The sequence below is a fragment of the Mesoplodon mirus genome (genome assembly GCF_964341445.2).
Source record: "Mesoplodon mirus genome assembly, chromosome: 10".
NCBI lineage: Eukaryota > Metazoa > Chordata > Mammalia > Artiodactyla > Ziphiidae > Mesoplodon > Mesoplodon mirus.
In genome coordinates this window covers 69,328,841-69,343,424 of record NC_138986.1, presented here as the reverse complement: position 1 = coordinate 69,343,424, position 14,584 = coordinate 69,328,841, and positions in this window count along the sequence as shown.

Genomic DNA, 14,584 nt, shown 5'->3' with positions numbered 1-14,584 from the left:
TTAGTTTTGTGAAATGCTTTCCACTGTACTGAAGAGAAACAAATACATATGGATGTACAAGCTCTGAAATACAAATTGTGTAATTTCAGTGATTCAGCATACAAAATAAGTGCTCTCATATTTAAAAACTGGCATCGCGCAATATAAAGATGAACAATAACATCCATGATGATTTAAATTTTTAATGTTTCTTTACTTAGAATGACATTAAGTAGCAAATTAAAAAAACAGCTACTATAACAACTGGAGAGAGAGACTGGGAGAAAGAGAAATGCTTTATTTTTTTTCCTGCTTTTTGAAAATAAGGATCCCATATTTTCATTTTATACTGCGTCCAGCAAATTATGTAGCATGCTGTATGACAGCATAAAAGGTTTGTGTGACGTAAAAAGTTCAGAATTGGAGGAATACAATGTATCATATCTGTGGAAGGTGGGCAGGGAGGAGGGAGGGACTTGAGTCAGGAAAAACCATCTGGCCATCTGGTTGTAAGTGAGTAGAGTGGCTTTGTGTATCAATGAGGAAATATCGATTTTCAGACTCAAATAATGGAGAGAGACTGGCAGAGATTCTAGAGGAGGTAAGGCCCTGCCAAAAGCCACTCCTGGTGCTGCCAGGTCAGGCTAAAAAATGTAGAGCCCCACCTAGGGGTAAAGGAGAGTCATGGAAGAGAAACAACCCAACAGATGGATCATTAAAGAAAGATCATTCAGTGTGGAGGATGTACTAAAAGCATGATAGCCAGTGGGGTGCTGGTAAGCTGGTTCTCAAAAAACAAAGAAGCATCCAGTCACAAGATAAGGGATACATACTATGTATACAGACACACACACAGAGTCTTAGCCTTCTATGTGGAAAATCATCCTCTTTGGCAAAAGAATACATTTTTGTGGAATTTAAAGAAGCTAGAGGGCTTCCCTGGTGGCGCAGTGGTTAAGAATCCACCTGCCAATGCAGGGGATGCGGGTTCGAGCCCTGGTCTGGGAAGATACCACATGCTGCAGAGCAACTAAGCCTGTGCACCATGACTACTGAGCCTGTGTTCTAGAGCCCGCGAGCCACAACTACTGAGCCTGCATGCCTCAACTCCTGAAGCCCACACGCCTAGAGCCCGTGCTCCACAACAAGAGAAGCCACCGCAGTGAGAAGCTCGCACACCACAACGAAGAGTAGAACCCTCTCACCACAACTAGAGAAAACCCGTGCGCAGCAACAAACACCCAACTCAGCCAAAAATTAATTAACTAATTAATGTTTTAAATAAATAAATAAGCTGGAAATAAAAAATATTTGTTTTTCTGGGATAAATTTAAAAAAAATTTTTTTAAACCCAAACCAACCCAAAACAATAAACTTTCATTTTTAGCATTTGCTGAATCCTAGTGTAAATGGCTGATTTCAAGCTACTAATAGTTAAACAATTGGCTTGCAGAATTTCTGAATATTTAACAGACTTCAGCTCTCCTAAGTTTTTAAAAGCCAGCTCCCACTCCCCACTGCAAGTAATGGTTACATGGTTGTCCACGCCTTGTAATTAAAAACTGAGAGATATATTTAACAATTTATTCATATTTCTATCAAAATAAAAATATTTCTTAGAGAAGTCATTTCTCTCAAATCTGAACACTGGTTGTCTATGCTGATTTATTCCCCCAAGTTGTCAAAAGGAAAGACATATGGAGCACAAGTAATATTTGAAGAGATTAATTGCCAAGAAGATTTCAGAACTGATGGAATACAGCAATCCACAAATTTAAGAAACCAGCAAATCCCAAGAATTTAAAAAATAGATAAAAACTACTCACGGATATACCACACTGAAATTACAGATCTTAAAAGCAGCCTAAGGAGCTAGAATTTTAAAAACTGTCTTCTCGACACAACCGTGGAAGCCAAGAATCAGTGAAATAATTTCTTGAAATATGTAGATCAAAACTGAGAAGTAACCTAGAATATCCAATCCAAGAATAAAAGGAAGGTGGGAAGGAAGGGAGGGAGGGAGGGAGGGGAGAGGGAGAAGAAAGGAAAAACTTCTAAGAATTAGGGCAAAATAAGACATTTCAGACAAACAAAAACTGAGCAACTGCCACCAACAGATGCTCATTAAAGAAAATTCTAGAGTTTGTACTTCACTGAGAAGGAAAACTACCTCAGATGAAAGATCTAAGATGCAAAAGGAAAGAAGTGCCCATTGGGAAGATTTTTCAAGGCCATCCCTAACGCAGCTGTTGTCTGTTTTTGGCTTGCACACATGTAAAAACACCCGCAAATCAAATGGACATAGGGACCACCATCCCTGGATCCTTTCTATACCGATGGTTCCAGCTCCTGGGATTCAATATGATTTTTGTCTTACTATCTTGACTAGTGGCTGGAGTGAGGCAGGGGAGCAGTTCCAGATGTTTCCCTCTGCCTTTCCCGTGATATCTCTTAACTTACTCGCCGAGGTTCTAATTGCGTGCAGGGTGGTGGATGTGGGGAAGATTGGATAGGAAGAGCCTTGGACTGCAATGCAATTCTGAGAAATCTCAGCCAGGCTGATGGTAAGGCCCTGAGCTGAAATTCTTCCTCAGAGCATTTCTTTGTGGGACAGTTATGATTCCTACACTGCACTCAGTCATTGACTGGGGCCACTGGCATGGCCTGGTGTGGTTGACCCAAAGGTGTAATCGTAGGGACTGTCAATCAGCCACACTCGTCCAGGCAAATTCTCTTGAAGGACTTCTGAACAGAGCACTTCCATGGCCTCCGTGGAGAAGAGACGGCGTATGTGTTCTCAGAGATAAGTACAAGAATATTTGTAGCACAGTATTTATAATAACCCCCAAATGGAAACAACTCAGATGTCCATCCACAGGAGGGTGGATGAATACACAGTGTCACAGGCATACAGTGGAAGCTATTCAGCCATGAGTGGACTACAGCTACAGGACAGCTACAGGACATCCACAAGGATGCATCTCACAAACAACGTTGGACCAAAAAAAGGAAGTCAGAGGAAAAATGGAATACAGTATTTCCATTTATCAGGTTCAAGTAAAATTAAATGAAATATTCTTAATGATATGTACATGGATGGTAAAACCGTAAAGAAAAGCAACCATTAACACAAGTGTAAGGATAATATTTACCTCTGGGGAGAAGGAAGAGGAATCTCAGTGGGCTTCTAAGGGACTGACAACACTGTATTTCTTTACCTGACAAATGGGTTCATGCAAGGGTATTTATTTTAATATTGTTCTTTGGACAGCACATATATGTCTTATAGACTTTTCCCAAACGTATGATATATTTTACAATTTAATGTTTAATGTGACTCTTTCATTGGATATGTAAAAAATATTTGTTTCTTAAAAAATCTTTTCAGCAAGCTAGATGTAGAAAGAAACTTCTTCATCTCAGTGAAAGCTATCAAACAGAAACCTGCATGAAGCATCACAAGTAAGAGTAGAGGGACTTCCCTGGCAGTCCAGTGGTTAAGACTCCGCCCTTCCAATGCAGGGGGTGTGGGTTCAATCCCACATGCCGTGCAGTTTTGGCCAAAGAATAAAAAAATAAATAAAAATTTAAAAATTAAAATAAACAAAAGCAGAGCATTAAAAGCATCCCCATTAGTGTCAGGAGGGGTCAAGGATGCACTGTCATTGCTAGTCTTCATCCTGTATGAGAGGCATACTTGTTTTGTGAATTTGAAATTACTTAACTCACTTATGAGTAGTTGGTACTTACTCCATGTATCCTATTGACAAGAGCTAGACTCACATTCTCATTACAGTGTGACTTTGTCATATTCCCAGGAACAATTACGAATATGCAGTCCCAACTTCTCATAATAATGAATTAACTGTGCCACCACTACCAATTGTTCTGAACTAAATTTCATGGACTTGCAATTCTATTTCTCTGCTTCTTTTGATCACGGGTCACCTTTTAGAGATCCATGCCTTCAGAAGATGAGACATTGAGGCCAGCTGTATAGTGAAAAGAGTGTAGAACTTGAAGTCATTCAGGTGTATGTTCAAATCCAAGTCAGTCGCTTCCAAGTTGGGTATGACCTCATATTAAGCATATTGCTTAATCCCTTCATTCTTCTGTTTGATATCTTAAAAAATGAGGATAATAATGCCTACTTTGCAGAAATGTCATGAAACTTCAAAACAACACATGTCAATGGCCTAGCTCAAGGCCTAGATATAAAAGATGGTCCAAAATGGTGTAGTTATGATTATTTTCTTAATTTCATGATAGCCAGCTAAATTCCTGAAACCAACCCCCAAAATGTTGATGAAGGATCCTGGAGTGCTGCCATGGCCTTTGTTGGCCCTGTGCTATTCACCATGTTTATCAATAGCTTGAGACATAGATGAAATGACTACATGGCACAAAACTAGACCAGATGGCTAAAACACTTCAGTGGACCCCAACAACACTGGGACCAAAACCAACAAGAGGAAATTTGATGTGACTTAAAGAAAGGTCCAGGCTTGATCTTCCTGACATTTGGAGTTGATACTACATGAGCAGTGAGCCACGTCTAAATGACCCAGGTGGCTTTGAGTTTGATATGAGCTAACAGTGTGTGAGAGCCCTATCACCAATGGGAATTCAGGTGACTTCACAAAAAGCAGCAGAGAAGAATGACATGGCAGGCCCCAGCTGCAGTAGGCAGGAAAGGCAGCTAGTTCTCTCCTCATTAGAGTCTCATTACCATCTCAAAGACCCTCAGGAAGTGGTGGTGGGAATGTGCAGATGTGGATTTAATTGATCTCAATGCAATTTTTAAGCTACTAAAATCTCTATTTCCATAACAGCCTCAGGGAATGTTCCTGAACTCAGGTCCGGCTGCTTGCCACTAGAGGCCAACACTGGAGAGGCAAGTGTTGGCAGAAAGGAAAGTTTGCTTTATTCAGAAGATTGGCAACCAGAGGAGAAGGTGGACTCATGTCCAAAAGCAAACTCTCTCCTGTTGATCAGTGGACAGGAGCTTTTAAACGGGAGTTTCAGGGGTGCATAGGTAAAAGGAGGGGGCTACATGCCCCCTCACACATGACTGTGTGAACAGCACAGTCAGCTCTGACAGTCTCTTGAAATTGGTCATGTGGTGGTGTGGTCAGCATCATCTTGATGATTTTGACTACAATTAGTCTTCAGTTCCAGGATCAGTTTGTTCCCATTTCTTTGAGGCCAGTTCTCGAAATTGTCACAGCTTATGTCATGGCTACGGTCAGGCCATCATGTAATTAACTTCTTCCACCTGGTGTGGGTTTCAGTATCTACAAAACAGCTCCAAGGACATGGCTCAGAATGTTCTCTATAGCCCTTGAGGAGGAACTAAATGTCCTTGACTTTGCTTAATGACTACAGTATTATTACTTTGTCCTGTTTGACTGCTTTCCTTTGCTTCCGCATTTTCTCATTTCTCTGATTAAGTTTATTCCTTGACTACAGTTTTTCTACAGGCAAAAGGCAGGCAGAGGACATGATGGGGGGTGGGATCTGTCCTGGGAAGGCCCCATAGGGTCCTGCTCTGTGTCAGGAAGGGGTACTACAAACCATCACACACACACAAAAATGTTTTAAACACATGGCAGCAGTGATATATTAAAATGGCATGGGGCTTCCCTGGTGGCGCAGTTGTTGGGAGTCCGCCTGCCGATGCAGGGGACATGGGTTCGTGCCCCGGTCTGGGAGGATCCCACATGCCGCGGAGCGGCTGGGCCCGTGAGCCATGGCCGCTGGGCCTGTGCGTCCGGAGCCTGTGCTCCGCAGGGGGAGAGGCCGCGGCAGTGGGAGGCCCGCGTACCACAAAAAAAAAATAAATAAAATAAAATGGCATGAAATAACCAAAGGAACAAAAGCAAGAAGAAAGAAAAGGTCAGGATAACAGTCATAGTGATTGCAATGACCTGGTCATATTCCTGCTTTTGAAACACCCATTCCTCTAGTTCATTTCAAAGAAAACTAATCAATGGCTTCTGATATTTTCTTCCAGCTCCAAATTCTTTTATTTTTTTTTAAGGTTTTGGCTACACATTGCCACTGGGTGGTGCTCCAAGTCCACACAATCGTCTTGGAACTGCAGGGAGCAAGTAAATAAAAAGCAGGCAACCACTGACTGGTTTTCAGACATATGAACAAAACACTTAAAATATATTCTCTCTTGTATTGATGCATAAAGACGCACAAACACTGAAGGAAAGGAAGTGGCCATCTTTAGAAAGAAAGAAAGCATCTCTGCAACTGAAAACAAAACAACACAAAACAAAACCAGCCAGCTGGGAAAGACGCTACTGAAGCAAGTTTTCAGATATCGATAATGTGCAATCTCCTTTGGCTGAGGGTGTGATTGGCAGCTTACACTAATGCACAGAGGTTTTTTGTTTGTTTGTTTTTTAATCAGTTTTTCTAGTTGCACAGAGACCTCTTCTGCAGCTACGTTTTGCATGTGTACACTGTGTGGATGTGTGCATCTTAGGAGTACACGTTAAAAACATTCCTACAAAGAAGGCCAGGGACTGCCCTTGGGGCCCAGACAGTCTGTGTGGCTCCAGCGACTATCCCCTTGGGAAAATCAAATACAAAATGCCATTCAAACAACCAATTATTGCACTGCTTTAGATAAAGCAACTTGCACTTTCCCCCTTTGTCAGACTCCTTAAAGGAAGGGTTGCAAACCAGAAGAGGAAAGAATAATGAGCTTTTCATTATCTATAGAACCTGTGCCAAAAGGTCCTTTGACAAAGAGAAGATGGGAATCAAGTGTATCTTGACCGGCTCTAGCATTTTCTTTTGTAGCTATACTAACATTTTTCCAACGTTCAGTTTCCTTTTATTGTACCGCTTTACCTAATACATGTTTAACAAAATGTAGTTGGGCAATAATAAAATAGCTGATGGTGCCAGGCAATAAAAAAAACAGCTGACACTTAATAAGCTTTTATTACATGCCAGGTGCTGAGCAATTTACCTCCTCGTTCCCTTTAATACTCAAAACAACACTATGAAGAAGAAATTGTTATCATCTCCACTTTGCAAGTATGGCAATGAAGCCTCAGCAAGGTTAAGTCACTCACACAAGGATACACAGCTAGGAAATGGCAGTTCCTGGCTCAGACGCATCTCTGCACCCAAGCGCATGCTCTTCCTTTTCTATAAGCACAGTTAACTGAGAGTTCAGGATGTCCTAGTTAAAGAACTCAGCCTCAGAGAAGGTGTCCTGGTTATGATTTACCTTGCTGGCCCTGTCCCGTTAGTCCCTGGGTCCCACAGGGCAGCACTGACACTTGAGGATGAAGGAAGTCCACGTTCCAGCTTCCCAAGGGGATATTTCACCCCGAATAAGCTCAGCATCCCCTCTGCAGCCAGTAGAGAGGCTCATCAGACAGTCTGGATTCTGCTGACCTCCATTTCCATCCCATGGCAGTCACTAGAGAGCACCCCAAATCTTACTAGCTGTAAGACCTGGGGCAAGGTACTTACCCTCATTTCTGTTTTTCAATCTTTGAAACAAATAATAACAATACCTACCTCAAAGATTGTTGTGAGAATTAAATGATTTAAGCATCATTTATATAACGCTTATAACAGTGCCTGGCACACTGTATGAGCTAATAGATGTTGACCATTATCATTGTCACTGATTTAGCAGCTCCAGATTTGCACCCCCTTTTCTCATCACAGCCTCTTTAGCTGCCTCCACTCTCCACACATGCTACTGGCCTACAGTGAAAGCAGCCTCACTTCCAGGTCCCTCCCTCTCCAAAGAACCCAGCAGTTGGCTGGCAGACTGGCTGGCCACCAGGTTTATGACACTCTCCGTATTAAAAGAAAAAAAAATTTTAATCATGACTCTCCATTTTCTAGAAACTAAAGTTCTATATCCTGAGTCCAAAGTCCAATGCTTTCGACAGTCTGCTCCCAACCTATCTTTGCAAGCCTCTCTCCCCAGTTCTCACTTTATTCCTGCCTCATGACCATCCCCTGCCTTTTTACACACTACGCCACATACATGCTGATATGCCCACCCTTATCTGTCAACAGTTATCTGTAAATCCATAGATTAACTCTTACTTTCCCCCAGCCCGTAGCAACTTTTTTCTAGTAGAATTCCCACAGCTTTCTTTTTTGCCCACTCATTTATTTCTCTACACTTATTCACTTGTTTTGTTGTTATTCTCCTCTGGTTTTCCTCAGGTAGACTATAAGAAAATTGAAGGCAATGACTATTGAAATTGTATACAGATCTCCCTCAACTTATTGGGTTATGTCCGGATAAACCCATCATAAGTTGAAAATATCCTAAGTTGAGGGAATTCCCTGGCAGTCCAGTGGTTAGAACTCCACGTGAGTTCCATCCTGTAGGGCCCAGGTTCGATCCCTTAGGGCCGGGGTTCGATCCCTGGTTAGGGAACTAAGATCCCACAGGCCGCACAGCCAAAAAAGTTAAAAAAGAAAATATCGTAAGTCAAAAATGCATTTAATACACCTAACCTAGCAAACATCATAGCTTAGCCTAGCCTACCTTAAATGTGCTCAGAACACTTACGTTAGCCTACAGTTGGGCAAATCATCTAACGCAAAGCCTATTTTATGACACGGCATTGAATATATCGTGTAATCTATTGAAAACTGTACTGAAAGTGAAAAACAGGATGGCTGTATGGGCACAGGATGGTTGTGTTTCAGTTGTTTACCCTGGTGATCGCGTGGCTGGCTGGGAGCTGAGGCACACTGCCTTTGCCCAGCATCTCAAGAGAGGATGGTACCTCACATCACCAGTCCAGGAAAAGATCAAAATTCAAGATGTGAAGTGCATTTTCTACTAAATGTGTGTTTTCTTTTAAGTGAATGAGAGAAATTAGTGCTTTCAAGGAATATGGACCTGGTCATAGCAATCATCATGACTGTTATCCTCACCGTCTGTATATTAATTTCTGTAGCTAACAGTCCTGAGCTAGTATATGAGAAGCTCTGAAGGAATTTTTCAAGAGAACAAAGCTGGAGAGACCTCCTCTTCCAGCCTGACAGGAATCTGAATTTGTGGTCCTGAGAGCCTAAAAATTTAAGTTGAAGGATCTAAGAAGGTGGGTGTGAGATGCTTAGTCCTTCTGGATTTCCTGAGGTAGTAAAGTACGGTTAGAAGTGCCAAAGGGAAAAAATAGCAGCCTCACTGGCACCAGGCTCCGAGCAGATCAATTTTTCCTGAAGGCTGTCGCCAACAAAACACTCCAGCAACGTCTTAGGATGTAACAGAGGGCTCTTAACAAGAAATATCAGGAATGATCAAGAAAGGATATACATATATTTTTTTAGTGGTTTTAACATTCTTTTCTTTAAAGCTTTTAAGTTGCTTTTTTTATATAAATTTATTTATTTTTTTTGGCTGCGTTGGGTCTTTGTTGCTGCGCGCAGGCTTTCTCTAGTTGCAGCGAGTGGGGTCTACTCTCTTCGTTGCGGTGCGCGGGCTTCTCACAGTGGTGGCTTCTCTTTCTGCGGAGCACAGGCTCTAGGCACCCAGGCTTCAGTAGTTGTAGCATGTGGGCTCAGTAGTTGTGGCACACAGGCTTAGTTGCTCTGTGGCCTGTGGGATCTTCCTGGACCAGGGCTCGAACCCGTGTCCCCTGCATTGGTAGGCAGATTCTTAACCACTGCGCCACCAGAGGAAGCCCAGTGTTCTTGAATAAGGAGCTATTCTCTAAGTATCAGAGTCATCTGGCCAAAAAGTCTGTAAAATAAAATGTGTGCTTACTTTAATTTGCATGTCCTCCCAGAGGTTTGATTTCAATCACTCTGAAGAAAACATAAGAAGGAAGCCCACGGGCTTCCCTGGTGGCGCAGTGGTTGTGAATCCGCCTGCCGATGCAGGGGACACGGGTTCGTGCGCCAGTCCGGGAAGATCCCACATGCCGCGGAGCAGCTGGGCCCGTGAGCCATGGCCGCTGAGCCTGTGCGTCCGGAGCCTGTGCTCCACGACGGGAGAGGCCACAACAGTGAGAGGCCTGCATACCGCAAAAAAAAAAAAAAAGAAGGAAACCCACGTCTTGGGGTGTTCATTGATCATTCTGGGTAGGCAATATTGCACAAGCTCAGCAGAGCAAACGCTGATTTTTCCCTCATGCTACATGTCCATTGCAGGTCAGGAGTCCTACTGATTATAGTCACTCAGGGACCCAGGCTCATAGAGGCTTTGTCATCTGGAACATCACCCTGGAACAGTCCCTGTGGGAGACGAAGAGAATTCACCCCAGCCCAGAAGTGACAGGTCACACTTTCACTAACAGCCCATTGGCCAGAAGTGGTCCCATGGCTCTAGCTATCTGTAAGGGGAAAAGTTTATCCCAAATGTCTTAGACACACTGCCCTGCATTTCTGCTCTAGTGGATATCAGTGTCCACTGCTTCTGGAAAATATATAGGAGACTCAATAATATACTTAAATAAGTCACACTTTGGGAGAATAGAGTCCAAGTGGATGACTTCAGTGTGTTTAACTCCTGGATCAGAAATTAAATTCCTTCTGAGCCACATCAGCGTCTGTCTCTTTGAGTTAAAATCATCATCTAGACCTTCTTTGATATTTTGATTAATGGAACAACTACAGAATGTGACGAAGTGGAACATTTTCTCTTCACCTTCTGAGTAGAGAATGGCCAGACAATAAACACTTGAGCTTGTTTGGTCAAGAACAAAGTTAAAGACTTAACATTTTCATTTGTGCTATGACTTCATGGAGTTGTTATTTATGGTGATGATTTTTTTATTACCTGTGTCCTAAGAGAAAGACTATGCATGAATAAGAACCCCATAACCAGCTTTCTTCACATCAAAAAAAATGTGAAGTGACATGACAAATGAATCTACTAAGAAATTCCTCTCATTAGAGTGAAGCCAAAACTCCAGAGACTAAAGGCAAGAATCACTGCTGCTTTCTCCTGCTGATGCCTAGCTCAAGATGTTTATTCAGGAGAGTTAAGGGAGAAGAAATGCAAAGTATAGGCTTTTCAAGCAGTGCTTTGAAATTAAGACTAACATCCTTAGGGAAAGTAATTTCAAAAGCAAAAAATAGATGACACTAGTCCCCATTCTTATTTGAGTTCTTATTCTTATTTGAGGACTTTTATCATCATCTGGAGCAGCATTTCTCCATCAAGGATGCACATTAGAAACAGCTGTGGAGTTTTAAAGTGTGCATCTACTTGGGCTCAAGCATCAGGGATTCTAATTCAATGGGTTTGGGTTTGGGCATAAGCATCTGTAACTTTTAAATCTTAGATGAAATTTTAATATATATAAATTTATAAATATATATATATATATATATCTTGTTTTGTTTGCCCACACTGTGTGGCTTGTGGGATCTTAGTTCCCCGACCAGGGATTGAACCCCAGCCCTTAGCAGTGAGAGTGTGGAGTCCTAACCATTGGACCACCAGGGAATTCCATATATATATTTTTTAATTAGAAGCACAGTTTTAAAGGTATGACTTCTGTTACCTAAAGGAAAATGGCATTCTGCCTTTTTTTCTCCAGAGGAATTTACAGTCCCTAATACATCCTCCATTTATTCAAATACAGAAACTGAGTCAGACCACCAAGGCCCCAGCACCACAGAAAGAGTCATTCTCAGAGATGAAATTACACCTAGGATTTTCTTAACCCGTAATCATTCCCAATTATTTATAGCCACGTAAGTGATAGTTAAATCCTGCTTATCAGTGAGTCTCTGAATTGTGTATGGTCTCTATCTGGCTCTGAGCATACTGTCAGTCTATGACAGCAAGACAGTTAGCATTTATCTTCTCTGTGTATCTGGGACAAAAGCAAATCCTGTGTGATGTAGCCCTTGCCCTCCTTCACTCATTCCAGCCACACCAGCCAGCATTTTCTGCCTCAGCACGTCAAGTGGCCTCTAGATGGGACAGGCCTGAATGGGCAGGAGCATGGACTAGATGGCCCCTGGCGTGGAGCAGGCACTGGGGCAGGGACACAGTGGTGGGCTTTGGAGCGGTCTGGTCTGGCTGGAAGAGCTTGTGCTCCACTGAGAGGTGACTGGTCAGTTTCAGGGAGTTCTGCCACGGAGTCAGGAGTGTGTGGGACCTGGTCACTGAGAATTCACAAGTAATTGAAATCTGGAGATCCACTCCAGCTAGACTTTCAGAGTCTGGAAAGGCACTGAACTGGGCCCCAGGTCTGGCTCTGAGTCTCCGCAAAACTAAGGCCAAGGAACAACAAGCTGATTTTCATAAGATTCATCTTCTGCTCTAATAAACATGAACAATCCATCTTAATGGATGACCATTGAGAGGCTCAGTACAATAGGGTAAGGGATGCAGAAATCAGATTATAAGGAGGATTTTTGTTAACTTTTTATTTTGAAATAATTTTAGACTTGCAGAAAAGTAGCAGTAAGTAATAAATGATAACTGTGGGGACTTCCCTGGTGGTCCAGTGGTTAAGAATCCACCTTCCAATCAGGGGATGTGGGTTCGAGCCCTGGTCGGGGAACTAAGATCCCACATGCTGGGGGGCAACTAAACCCGCACGCTCTAGAGCCCACGTGCCACAACTAGAGAGAAGCCTGCGTGCCACAATGAAGAGCCCGTGCACCAAAACGAAGATCCCGCGTGCCACAACTAAAGACCTGACACAGCCAAATAAATAAATTAATTAAATATTTTTAAAAAATGATAACTTTGGAGAAGTGGAGAAAGCTGGCAGACACTGCCTTAACCAAGACATCATGGTTCACATCCCCAGTAATAAGACATTATCAACATCATAAGCTCCCAGAATGACATACTGAGAAGGACCAAAAATGCACAGCCTCAGTCTGATCAAGAGGAAGCATCAGACAAACCCAAACTGAGGGCCAATCTACAGAATAGCTGGCCAGTTCTCTTTTAAAATGTCAAAGTCATGTAAGAAAAGGAAAGACAAGAAGCTGTCACAGATGGAGGAGACTCAGGAGATATAACACCTAAATGCAAAGTGGGATTCTTGGATTGGATCCCAGAATAGAAAAAGAACATTAGCAGAAAAACTGGTCAAATCCAAATAAGACACCTGAGTAAATGAGCCCACAGATGTGAAAAAAATATTTAGTGGTCCTTCTCCCAACCACAGGAGAGAAAATGGACTCAGCAGAATGAACCCATGAAAGTGCTTATAAATATTTTTATGTTCACTAATGTAAAACAATAAAGACAGCAAACCAAATGAGGATAAAGTTAATGGCATTTCACACATCTTAAATTAGGAATAACAGTGACTATAAAACTAATTCTATTTTCCATCCTTAGTTTGCTAAACATTTTTCAGAATCTCCCTTTCCTGAATGTTCAGTAGATGCTTTGGTGTGTGCTTTGCTTTGTAATGATGGCAGCCAAACACAGTCTTTTTCTTTTTTCTAATCTGGTCATCTCTTCCACTGTTTCACAACCTTTCATGTGATCACACACAAAAATTAGGAAAATATGGGGTGAACTGGAGGGTATTTGGGGAATGTCCATATGGAGCTTGGTTAAAAAAAAGAATTATAGTTATGAGAAAAATACAAAGTATCAAATTTGTATAAAACTTTCAAATAAAACACTTTCAGAAATTTCAATGAGAAAGGTGAGGCTATGTCTTTATAACTTTTTGTCAAGTTTTACCTTTGAAATGGCTACATGAAATTCATCGTCAAGACTTTTTAATGATACCCTCTTCAAATTCTTGATAGTCACTGCCTGCAAAAAAACTTTGTGCATGCAGGTAACAAAAAAATCCTTAAACCCATTATTTCACAACCATCCAAAATTTTATGATAGTTTAAACTATATATAAGGGACCTAATGGCTTTTCCTTTTCTCCCATTGACAAATATCATGTTGCTGTGTAATCATGTGAACGGATTTGAGCTTTAACTTTAGCTTATCAAATAGTTTTAAATAATGAAGTTATAATTTGTCGAGTGCCCATGCATTAGAGCTGTCCCCCTGCAGCTAGTTGGATGCCACTAAAAGGGCACAGCAGAGGCAAAATAAACAGAAGGATCCCATCCATATGAAGACAAATGTGCCTCGTGAGCAGGACCCATCCTGCCAGGCATCCCTGGAAAGCACACCCGCTCCCCAGCCCCATCCACTTTTTCAAAAGCGCCATGCACCCACCACCTGTCTACTAGGGCCACCAGTGCCTCTGCAGCTGCCTGATGGGATGGAGGTGTTAGCAGGTGGGGAGAGAGCCACCCTCTGGCCACGCTCAGCTTCGCAGCGCTGGGGTGAGCACTTGCGTCTTCAGCTCTAGGAACCATGGGGCCACCCTGGAGTCCACTCTGCCCATGCCAATGGTGACTACATCCCTGATGTTATGACTGTCTTCCACATCAGAGAGCAGTACCAGAGACACACAGTCACTAGAATAACCATAATTTCATTTAGATAGTTCATAAATTCCCTCCCTAATAGCCAAGGTTAAGCGTTTAATTCCTCCCACCATACTGTCAACCCAAGCATCTGCCAGAAACCCTTTATCCACATGCCCTTCCCACTTCCTCCATCTTATCAAAGCTGGGGTGCATTTCTGGGTCGAACCCAGGTTTGCTT